Source organism: Siphateles boraxobius, unplaced genomic scaffold (genome assembly GCF_051911475.1).
Source record: "Siphateles boraxobius isolate OS27281-9 unplaced genomic scaffold, OSU_SipBor_1 36, whole genome shotgun sequence".
Classification (NCBI taxonomy): Eukaryota; Metazoa; Chordata; class Actinopteri; order Cypriniformes; family Leuciscidae; genus Siphateles; species Siphateles boraxobius.
In genome coordinates, this window is record NW_027508986.1 from 1,072,501 (window position 1) to 1,085,000 (window position 12,500).

General features: G+C 42.8%; 1 protein-coding gene across 1 annotated transcript in view; it reads right to left on the reverse strand.

Annotated features, from left to right (window-relative positions):
* mgat3b (beta-1,4-mannosyl-glycoprotein 4-beta-N-acetylglucosaminyltransferase b) overlaps positions 1–8,424 on the reverse strand; it is a 32,844-nt gene extending 24,420 nt beyond the window's left edge. The window contains exon 1 of the mRNA XM_077196827.1: positions 8,037–8,424. The gene's annotated coding sequence lies outside the window, so the exon portion shown is untranslated. The remainder of the gene's footprint in view (positions 1–8,036) is intronic.
* Between the last annotated feature and the right edge of the window lie 4,076 nt (positions 8,425–12,500).

Here is a 12,500-nt window from a genome sequence, read left to right on the forward strand (position 1 = left end):
TGACAGGATGTAAGGTGGCTCTTAGCCAAGGTCGGTTTACTTGGCGCCATGACCAAGTATTGCGATGTTTGGCTTTAGCATTGGAAGGCAAGCGAAGTATGACCAATAAGTTGCCGCCTGTTCTAGCAAAACATTACACGCAGAAGACAATATTCCTCTTGCGTCGCACAGTAAAGAACTTATCTGAAGCAGCAGAAAGGAGCAGCAACTGGCTGTGGTTGAGACGGAAAGATTCTAGCTGGCTGAGTACAGACCGCCATGCTAAGGTTTCGTAGAATTCTTGAAAACTTGAAGGGTGTTGGTTTATTTGTATAGGTTGTATAGTATTTACAGTCATTACGTTCCTGTGTATATTATGTGAATGACGGGATGTTGGGCAGATTTCGTGTTTTGCGGTAGGTGGTATGCCATACGGAACCGTTGCCACTGAAACTGCATATTAACGCACCAGTGGGGCTCGACAGCCTTAGTCAAACGGGTTGGCGCGTATGGTTGGGTTGCGGAGAGATTGTGAGATTGTGGTTAGGTCTCAGCAGCAAGAGGGAAGTAGAGGTCAGTAAGCTGGGCTGAGTTGAGTGGGGGACGGAGGGGGGTGACTCTGGGACGCCAGAGTCACTGTCGAGCCCTCTTGAGGTGTCGTGGGCTAGTCGACGAAACACTGAGGACGGAAGGTGCCCACTTGAAGACCCTAGAGATGTTCCCTACTCCGCTCAATCCAGAGGGTTGTTATGGGGGGACCGCACTGTGGTTGCAGCCGTTGTGTGTGCTGACACGCAAATAGACTATTAACACCAGACAGAAGGAGATTCACGTCACCAGATGGAAAGAAGCGTAAATGGATGGAGAAGCATAGGTTACTGTAAAGCTACGTCTTAGTTGGTGCTCATCTTGGCGAAAGCCGAGTACAAATCAGCATGAAGTTTTAACATCTACTCTCGTGTAATGGAAATCAAGGGTGTTGCTATGGGGTTGTTATGGTGTTCTGACTGGTAATGACTAATGAGTTTTACACTATGGTTGTTAGGGTGTTCTGGGTAGTTACTAGGGTGTTGGTAGTTACTAGGGTGTTGCTATGCTGTTTTTTATAGTGTTCTGGGTGTTGCTATGGTGTTGTTTATAGTTAACTGTTGCACTGTGCTTTCAATGGTGTTGCTATGGGGTTGTTATGGTGTTCTGAGTGGTAATGACTAATGAGTGTTGCACTTTGGTTGTTAGGGCAGTTCTGGGTAGTTACTAGGGTGCTGCTATGCTCTTTCTATAGTGTTCCGGGTGTTGCTATGGTGTTGTCTATGGTTAAGTGTTGCACTGTGCTTTCAAAGGTGTTGCTATGGGGTTGTTATGGTGTTCTGAGTGGTAATAAGTGTTGTGCTATGGTTGTTAGGGTGTTCTGGGTAGTTACTAGGGTGTTGCTATGCTGTTTCTATAGTGTTCTGAGTGGTATTAAGTGCTGCACTGTGGACGGTAAGGTGTTCTGGGTGTTTCTAGGGCATTGCTATGCGGTTGCTATGGTGTTGTTTATGGTTAAGTGTTACGCTGCGCTTTCGAAGGTGTTGCTATGCTGTTTCTATAGTGTTCTGAGTGTTACTGTGGTGGGTAGGTTGTTCCGCGTGTTAATATGGTTGTGTTTATGGTCAAGTGATGTGCTTTGCTTTCGATGGTGTTACTATGGGGTTGTTATGATGTTCTGAAAGGTAATGATTGTTGCACTATGATTGTTAGGGTGTTCTGGTAGTTACTAAGGTGTTGTTATGCTGTTTCTATAGTGTTCTAAGACGTATTTAGTGTCACACTGTGGTTGGTTGGGTATTCTGGGCGTTGCTATGGTGTTGTTTACGGTTAAGTGTTGCGCTGTGGTTGGTAGGGTGTTGCTATGGTGTTGTTTATGGTTAAGTGTTGCGCTGTGGTTGGTAGGGTGTTGCTATGGTGTTGTTTATGGTTAAGTGTTGCGCTGTGGTTGGAAGGGTGTTGCTATGGGGTTGTTTATGGTTAAGTGTTGCGCTGTGGTTGGAAGGGTGTTGCTATGGGGTTGTTTATGGTTAAGTGTTGCGCTGTGGTTGGCAGGGTGTTGCTATGGGGTTGTTTATGGTTAAGTGTTGCGCTGTGGTTGGCAGGGTGTTGCTATGGGGTTGTTTATGGTTAAGTGTTGCGCTGTGGTTGGCAGGGTGTTGCTATGGGGTTGTTTATGGTTAAGTGTTGCGCTGTGGTTGGAAGGGTGTTGCTATGGGGTTGTTTATGGTTAAGTGTTGCGCTGTGGTTGGAAGGGTGTTGCTATGGGGTTGTTTGGTTAAGTGTTGCGCTGTGGTTGGTAGGGTGTTGCTATGGTGTTGTTTATGGTTAAGTGTTGCGCTGTGGTTGGAAGGGTGTTGCTATGGGGTTGTTTATGGTTAAGTGTTGCGCTGTGGTTGGAAGGGTGTTGCTATGGGGTTGTTTATGGTTAAGTGTTGCGCTGTGGTTGGAAGGGTGTTGCTATGGGGTTGTTTATGGTTAAGTGTCACACTGTGGTTGGTAGGGTATTCCGGGCGTTGCTATGGTGTTGTTTACGGTTAAGTGTTGCGCTGTGGTTGGTAGGGTGTTGCTATGGTGTTGTTTATGGTTAAGTGTTGCACTGTGGTTGGAAGGGTGTTGCTATGGGGTTGTGTATGGTTAAGTGTTGCGCTGTGGTTGGTAGGGTGTTGCTATGGTGTTGTTTATGGTTAAGTGTTGCGCTGTGGTTGGAAGGGTGTTGCTATGGGGTTGTTTATGGTTAAGTGTTGCGCTGTGGTTGGCAGGGTGTTGCTATGGGGTTGTTTATGGTGTTCTGAGTGGTAATGAGTGTTGCACTGCGGCTGATGGGTTTCCAGCAGCTGAAAATGGTGCGTCTGATCATTTAAAGTACCAGCAGACTCTCCTCATCACCACAGATGATCTGAGCAATCACAGTGATGCGTGACTAACAGAAGAATGTGTGTTTGTGTGAGTCTGATCTCCAGACAGTGACCCGGACGAGTGTGTGTGAAGAGTGTGAATGTCTCAGTCAGTCCAACACTAAACTGGCACACTGAACCCTTCAGTCTCCCGCTGCGTCACGTATGTCACCATGGAAACATACGTCACACATCATGTGTCACCATAAGTGTGGTGGAGCCAAACTCAGTCTTGAACAATGTGTGTGTGTGTGTGTGTGTGTGCGCCTGTCTGTCTGCGTGTACAATAGAGCTCATTCTCTAGCCGCTCAATATCTGCCCAATCCACCAAAACACTCCTTCTGTCCGAATGTCGCAGACGAGCTGCTCCAGCGCTTCACCCCGTCCTACAGAAATGCTGAACTGAATATATATATATTGCATAAATAAAATTAAAGAGGACCTATTACGCCCTTGATAATGTCCTGATGTTGTTTCAGGCTCTACTAGAACAGGTTTTCCTGCTTGAATGTTGATTATTTTCCTCATATTCTCCATTGTTGCGGCTCCTCTCTTCCCAGTCTGTCACTAACGCTCTGTTTAGTCTGTTTAGTGTGTTGTGATTGGTCGAGCGCTTTGAGTGTGTTTGGGAAATACCCTGCTCATACCATAACCGCCAGTTTAACACACTACTAACTCAACCAGGCCCCGCCCCTTTATTCAGCGTATTAATTATTATAATGAGGAATATTGTGACGTGTTCGTTCCCGGAAGAAACTCGAGATACAATGGAGGCGTTTCAGGAGTTCAGAAACACTGACACTGATATAGAGAAGAACTGGAGCTTTCTCATTCTCAGACAGCAACATACACACTAAACACAGATGTAAAAAAGCACAATAGATCCTCTTTACTCTTATTTTAGGAGCATTAAGATTTTTCTGCATTGTGACGATATTCTTATGACAGTTAGACACATTTAAACTTTCATGACTGTGTGTGAACACTTTCCTTTTGTGTTTGTCTGTAATTCTCATTATTCTGATGGGTAACTTTCATTAGATTCTCATTCATTATAATACAATGATTTGCTTATTTAAATTAGAGGCAGTAAAACAAACACCCTGATGTAAATTAGTGTGCGTTTCTAACAATGGCCATTTTTTAGAAAATAAACTCTTTCAGACACACTTTCTTAAAAACTCATCATCACATCTGATATGTTTTATTGTGTTTGATAACATTCTATAAATTAAATATTAAATAAAACTGAGGTTGATTTAACAGGCAGCATTTCATGTGTCTTTAATGCACAGAATTAAATACAGAATTAAACTTTTTGCATAATGGGCAAAATTGATTGACTGGAAATAATGGACTAAAATAATCTGTTAAAGTGATATTTTCTTTTTTATTTCATCTTCACTGACTCTGTAAAATAGCAACTACATTAACTTTGTATAAGCATAAAAACCTTTCCTATGGCTAGAAACAGCTGAAGTGAGGATGAGCATGTTTGGTGTCGTGAACACCTGATATCTGCGGGACACAACCTGAACATCATAAAATATTTACATATTATCTGAAGTTTGCATATTTAGTCACCAGAACTTAAACTGATCAAACCTGCAGTTAGTGATAAATGCACTTCTGATACACTAGAACAGAAGCATCATTTTCAGACTAGAAAACAGAAAATACATTCAAATGAACGTAGTGTTGTTTAATCATCTAGTGCACACTATAACACAACTACACAACGGTCCTGAGAGCGAATCATCTCATGTTCTCATCTCAAACATTCACAGAACTGACGACAACAATCATCACATCAAGAACGCTCGAAACACACACACATGTATTGAAGCGTCTATTAACCACAGATAAACCCTCTGATGATTATAGTCCTGCTGTCTGTCTAGGGCGGCCGCGGTTTGTTTGTGAGTGTCTGACGGTTTTAAACACCTCATCATGTTCATATTTATACAGATCTGATCCACTATCAGTCGCTCTAAACCTGACCAGGAGGAAGAAGCGTTTGATTAAAGTAATTCAAATAATGTAAATCTAAGTGTGATAACTGGCAGGACACTTGTTCTATTCCTGTCATGTCACACTAGCTCCGCCCACAGTCACATCTGATTGGCCCGTCACTTCAAATACATTCTTATTTGCTGTGATTGGCACTTAAAACGCATTTTCCTGGACAAGAGTGCGTTTATGAATCTTTTATAACTGTAACTCTCACATACTGGACGGAGAAGATCAGGCTCTGAGACGGGAAGCTTTAGCTGGAGTGTGTGTGTGTGTGTGTGTGTGTGTGTGTGTGTGTGTGTGTGTGTGTGTGTGTGTGTGTGTGTGTGTGTGTGTGTGTGATCCCCCCGCTGACGGGAAGCGAGTGGGACGTTCCATCAGGCGTTGGCTCCACACACATTCAGAGGTCAAAAACAGGTCAGCACCATTTTGGCTGGAGTAGGTGTGTGTGTTCCGGACGAGCTGTAAGACGACACCGACGCACAAAACACTCACACGCCTGGCACACTGGATACGTGTGAGAAACACACACATCGCACACACACACCACTATCACTCTCACTCACACAGACACACACACGCACTCTCACACGCACACTCACGCAGACACACTCGCACACACACTTAGACAGACTCACACACACACACACAAACAACACACTCACACGCGCAGATGATAAGTGCTTCGCCTGTGCTTCACCCCAATATAGTCCCAAGTCAATCTCTGCCTAGGAAATCACCTAATCTTAATCGGCATTGCTATTTGTACTCGTTGTGAATACGCAGGCCACAAGAAGTAATTTTTTTTATCACTTTTACTCACGACATGCTAACTGGCAACAAAGCATTCCATTCATTATGCTAAGCTAAGCTAGCATCGGCGCTGCCAAACTAAGACAATGCATGCACTGAGACAAAAATGCGTTTGCCCACTGATCTAAATGTAGAGGAGACGGTGAATAACCCCTATTTCAAAAAACGGTGTTCCTTGAAGTTAAGTGGATTTTACTTAATTCCATGAGTTAAATTTAGCTGATTCATAATTTATTATTGTTAGTATATGTGTGAAAGTTACTTTCAAATCTGAATTAAATGAAGGGTAACTTAATATCAAGTATGAAGTAATTTTAGGTCAATCTTTCATATCTCAGCCGTTTGGTTATGTTCTTCGTGACGTCAGAAAGTAACTTTTTATATTAAATAACTTGCATTTTATAACATTATACATAACATTGAGTTACTTTGTCTATTTCCACTGACTCTATAAACAGAAATATTCCAACTGCAGGCAGATACACTGTTTACACGACATCGTTTTCAACTAAAAACAAAAAACTTTTTATGCGTTTTGGTCGTTCATTTACTCGACAACAATGTTTTGGGGGCCTGAAAACTTAAACTTTTAAAAACATCTTTTAAAGTGCAAGGTTTGGAAAACGACACTGTTATCGTCTCTGTGTAAACCACAAAAACGTGATTTCGTGAAAACGGTGACGTCATACATTTTACGTGTTTAATCTAGGCTATATGTGCGTAGTGTTTCTTTACATCGCCACCTACTGGTCTGGCAGCAGAATGCAGCGTTTTTATTAGTTTTTGTGGATCCGTGTGAACGGGGATCGTTTTGACCAACGTCGTCTGTATGCGAAAAATGCGAAAGAAAAACAATAAAATTTTTGGTACATTGTTGTCGTGTAAACGTGCCGTTAGAGTAGTGATGTTTAATTCCTGCATTTGAGTAAACCATTCATAACTATCAAAACAGCTTGCCGTTATTTTTCCGGACGGCGAGTTAAAAAAAGTTCAACTTTGAGTAAAACGCATTACTTTCATTTTTTACCCAGCCGTCCAATCACAGTGGAGGGGCGGGACTAATACCAACCGTCACTTCCTGCTTGTACTACGACAACAAGTAGACAAACAAAAAAGCTTCAGTGGAAACACGAGTTCTGAACGTTAAACTCAAACATCAATTACATCCAGTGAACAATCATCTGTGATCAGAAGTGCTTTAAACACGAGCGTCTCGACGTCCTTCTCATTCTCTATCTGTTCATCTAAACTCTTCACCGATCCTGTGATCAAACTATCGTCCAAATGTTGATTTCCTCAGGTTGTCCTCAGACACCATATGAGCTGATGATGACAACATCTGCTCATCGCAGGCTCACACACACACACACACACACACACACACACACACACACACACACACACACACACACACACACACACACACACTCCAGTGCTGTAGGTCAGTCACCTGTGAGCTGAAACTCAATCCACATCATTACCTAGAACACGACCAAGCAGAACCAGTACAGAGAATAAAGCCGGTCTGTTCAAACAAGCCGTTTCTCTGGCCTTCACCAGAACTAACATGCAGGAGAATCCCATCAAACCTGTCGACAACACCTACGGCTCAAAACCAAAAGAATAAAATGAGAAAATATGACGCCCAGTTTAGAACTATTGAGATGATTTATGTTTATTATTGCATTTCCCCGGACTCCTGTACTTTAATGGAAACACAAGGCTTGATTTTAATATTTGAACAATCTTATTTAAACTGCAAAGTCAATAGTCTAAGTCTAGTAAAGTATACAACATTTAAATGCATGTTGATAAACTAATGATAATCAACATTGAAAATGAAAAATTTGCCACAATTAATAGCATGTTAATGGTGCTAAAATTAAGCGTTATTTTCTTTATAAAACTATATATATAATTTCTCATTTCTAGGGTGAGTCAGAAATGTTCTTTATCATATTTATGAATCTGAAATGATGTTTCCACACGGATCTGAAGCCAAACCGAATCAGAATCCGGATTGTACTGACGGAGGCCTTTGCGGTTTCACCAACACAATGCTTCACTTATATATTTGACTCACACGTCACTAGATAAGCAAAAGCAAGTTGATATTTGGGTTTGACAACATAATCTTCGCGTTCCGAGACACAAATCAACATCAGGAATATTAATAGCAACAGCAGCAGCGCGTGTTATTGGACCTGAATAAGACGCCCGTGATGTTTTTGGTTTTGCTTTCGGACCGAACAGATGCCGCTCTCCATCCTCGCGACCTGTGTGTGTGTGTGTGTGTGTGTGTCTCACCCATCGCCTGACGCTCCTCTAGATGTTCATTGCGGATGGAGGCTCAGGGTGGAGGTGAAGGCGGGCGAGCCGAAGCTTTTGTTCGCATCGGAGCGTCGGATGTCGCGGATGATGCTTCAGTGACGCGCGGTCGGCGATGCGGGCGGATCGCACGCGTCTCAGGCGTCTGAGTGTAAATCCATCGCAAGGCACAGAAGAAAGGGAGAGAAACGGGCTCTCGATGCGTCGACGCGTTCGCGGCGCGAGTCCCGCTTGATCGCGCGCCCGAGCTTCAGTGCCTCTCTCTCGGTGTGTTTTCTGCTGAGATGACGCTCTTCCGCCCAGCAGGGTTCGGTGTGTGTGTGTGTGTGTGTGTGTGTCGGTACCGAGAGAGAGACCCGCAGCTCCGCCCTCCGGACCACCGACACACACACACACACACACACACACACACACACACAGAGTGCGACAACCAGCGGATCACTTCAGCATCCTCTCACGCGCTGCTCTTCATCCTCCGCGCGTTATTCTTCATCACAATAGCGTCTATTTTACACTTTTATCATGCGCCATTTACATACAAAACACGGATTGATATTTTAGCACATAAAGCGCAATACGAGACCTAAATGAACCTCTCATATGAATATAGTTGTTTTTGGACACATAAAACACCTGTAATGTATTTCTTTACGCCACCTTCTCAACGCTATCCTGAAATTAAGATAATTCAACAACGTAGGCCTAGTAATTGTTATATTTTTGTTACATTTATTGTAGTGAATGAGTGAATTTAGTTCCTCACTTTTTTTAGCAACCGTTACTACAGGAGTTTCTTCCTGTTACCAAATATGTAACATTCCTTATAAATGTGACGCACAGGAAGTGACCCCATTTAAACCTTTTCAGAGATACATATTTTTATATAGGCTACACATAAAACACTGACTGATTTTGAAGCACGGAAAGCGCAAAGTATTATCTCACCTACATGAACCCCGCATATGAAAACGAGTTGTTTTTAGACACATAACACATCTGTAATGTGATTTTGGTTTGTTTTACGTCACCTTCTCACCTATATATTAAGAAATTAAGATAATTCAACAACGTAGTAATTGTTATATTCATTTATCGTAGTGAATCAGTAGTTTTAATTATCTAAAAATGAAATGTAACATTCCTTAAAAATATGATGGAACTTAATCTGGACTGAAGGGCTCTGGAGAATTGTTGTATTATGTTATGACAATGATGATAATTGTTGCTAATGTTTTTTTTTTTTCCTTCAAGCATTTAATAAAAAATAATAATAATTATATATTGGGTTGGTCTGATGTTGGTTGTTTTCTATTTGCCCCAAGAAATATTAATTATAAATTATCCTTAAGTGTATATTGTGAACTTCTTCATTCTGTATGGTAAATATTACACCCATAAAATTTTTTTGCAAAATGCAGATCTAAACGTAATTTATTCTCTGAAGAGATGGAGTCGTTACAAAAGTGCTTAATGTTAATTAATGACAAAATAATTAAAATTCCAAAATGCGTCCCTATGGAAACAATAACAAAAAAATAGTTGCTTGATGCTTTTTATTTCTCGTTTTTTTGGGTTGGTTTTGTTCGTTTATCCTTCAGTATCTTTGTGGCTATGATAATGCAATATCTATCACTCGAAGCATTCTTTCCTGGCTGTATGTTGAAACCTCTTATGACTCATTTGGTTCAATAATTACAAATATATTTTTATAAATTGGAGTGTTGGCAGCATTTCTCAAAATCAGCTATTCAGCCCAAAGTTATTGTAAGAAAAATGGCCAAACATATATACACACACACACACACACACACACACACACACACACACACACACACACACACACACACACACACACACACACACACACACACACAAATATATATATAGCAAAAGTTGCAAACCAACAGAAAATGAACTGATCTAAATGAAAAATATTTGACTCTCTGAGGTTGAAAGATCATGTCATGAAAAACTTTTGAAAGATCTGACAACCTTTCAGTTCTTCTTTGTAAAAGCAAAAATAACATGTGACATCTGATCAGGACATCACACGAAATGCAGACTCGATGGTGTAAAGTGGTTCATGAACACCAATGAATGTGTGTTTGGATGATGGCTTTTCCATTAGAGGATTCATCATTACTGTATCATGCGTTTTCCAGGAAATTCTAAGCAAATCCCTTGTTATAGCGCCACCTTGTGGCTCAATCTAAGAAGCGCATTACAAATCCTGCAAATGTATCTTGAAATTCATGTAGATCAGACATTCAAAAGCATCTTTAGATGTTTTTTTTTTTTGCACATGACAACCGCATAAAAACTTATACATTAGTTCTTCCTTAAATGACTGAAATAATCACTAGATTGCTAATTAATCGTCAGTGAAGTCACAGCTAATACTGCATTATAGCAGCACGGCGTCAGGGACGAGATTCGAGAGCAACTTCAGGGTGTCTGTATCGGCCCATATGTGTTCACTTTTAATGTTATCGTTATCGGCGGATTATACAATAAGAAAATGTGGCCGATATATCAAAGCTGATAAATAATGTATTATAAGACACTTCAGATGCGAACTGTTCGTCATGATGGTTTTGAATTGTTGAAATATGATGCGAATCACATCAAAAAGGAAAATACGGTTAAGTGCAACATGTGCAGCGCAAGTCTGACATAGAAGCTGCATAAAATTAACATAGAATTAATTATAGAGCACTATAATTGTGTGCTTGAGACATGGTTTTAATGGTGAGATTTGTATTTGCAATCAGGCTCTCAAAAATGATATACAAATTTGGATTTAGATTTATCGGCGAATATATTGATTAAGAATTATCGTCATCGGTATCGGCCAAAATGTAATTCCAGTGCATCTCTAAAAAAAAATCGAGCCGGAAATAAGAGCCTCTAATGTTTATTATAGGAAACACACACACACACACATGCGCAGGTTTAACTGCACTTGCTTATCTTACCGAAAACAGACATCAAAACTTCACAGAAGCAGAAAGAAACTCAGAGAAATGAACGGTTATAAACTCAAGGACAGCACTGTGATAATAACACACACGTCATTGTGAACGAACACAATCTACGTCTCCTGTGACACTTTTCCCTCGAGCTCTTCTATTAATGCATACGGTCCACAATCATCCTTTAAAGGGATCGTTCAGTTTAAAATGAAAATTAGCTCATGATTTACTCTCCCTCAACTCATCCTAGGTGTGTATGACATTCTTCTTTCACACGAATACAATCCATAGAGTCCATAAAAGTGCATCTGTCCATCATAAAAGCTTATATGGTTTTTTTAATGGATAGATGCACTTTTATGGACTTCAAAACAGAAACAGCCATTCACTGCCATTATAAAGCTTGGAAGAGCCAGGACATTTGTTCATATAACTCTGATAACTCTAATAAGATTGTAGTCGTGTGAAAGAAGAATGTCATACACACCTAGGATGAGTTGAGGGAGAGTAAATCATGGGCTAATTTTCATTTTAAACTGAACTATCCCTTTAGCCACAGACCCAGAGTTCAGATCCCGCACTCGCTGGGCTCGTGTGTGTCCCGTCACTGCGGGCCCATCTCTCCCGACGGGCCGTCGCTGTGGTCCATCCCCCAGAGCCGGTAGAACTGGCTGAAGTCCACGTACGGCGGCACGCGCCCGGTCTCGTCGGGTTGAGCCGCTTGGCTGCGCCGGAACAGGCTGCCGTCCCCCGAGCTGGAGCTGGAGCTCTGAGTGTGTGTGTTCGACTGCAGCGTCGCTGTGGGACTCTGGCTGAGGGGCGGGGCACAGAGAGAGAGAGGGGCGGAGTCAGGGAGAGGGGCGGAGTCAGATACAGAGAGAGGGGTGTGGTCAGGGTCAGAGGCACAGGTGAGGAGGATGGGGGCGGGGTCAGAGACACAGATGGGGGCGGGGTCAGAGACACAGGTGAGGAGGATGGGGGCGGGGTCAGAGACACAGATGGGGGCGGGGGCAGAGACACAGGTGATGATGGGGGTGGGGTCAGAGACACAGGTGGGGGCGGGGTAAGAGACACAGGTGAGGAGGATGGGGGCGGGGTCAGAGACAGAGATGGGGGTGGGGTCAGAGACACAGGTGAGGAGGATGGGGGCAGGGGCAGAGATACAGATGGGGGCGGGGTCAGAGACACAGGTGATGATGGGGGTGGGGTCAGAGACACAGGTGGGGGCGGGGTAAGAGACACAGGTGAGGAGGATGGGGGCGGGGTCAGAGACAGAGATGGGGGCGGGGTCAGAGACACAGGTGAGGAGGATGGGGGCGGGGTCAGAGACACAGATGGGGGCGGGGTCAGAGACACAGGTGATGATGGGGGTGGGGTCAGAGACACAGGTGGGGGCGGGGTAAGAGACACAGGTGAGGAGGATGGGGGCGGGGTCAGAGACAGAGATGGGGGCGGGGTCAGAGACACAGGT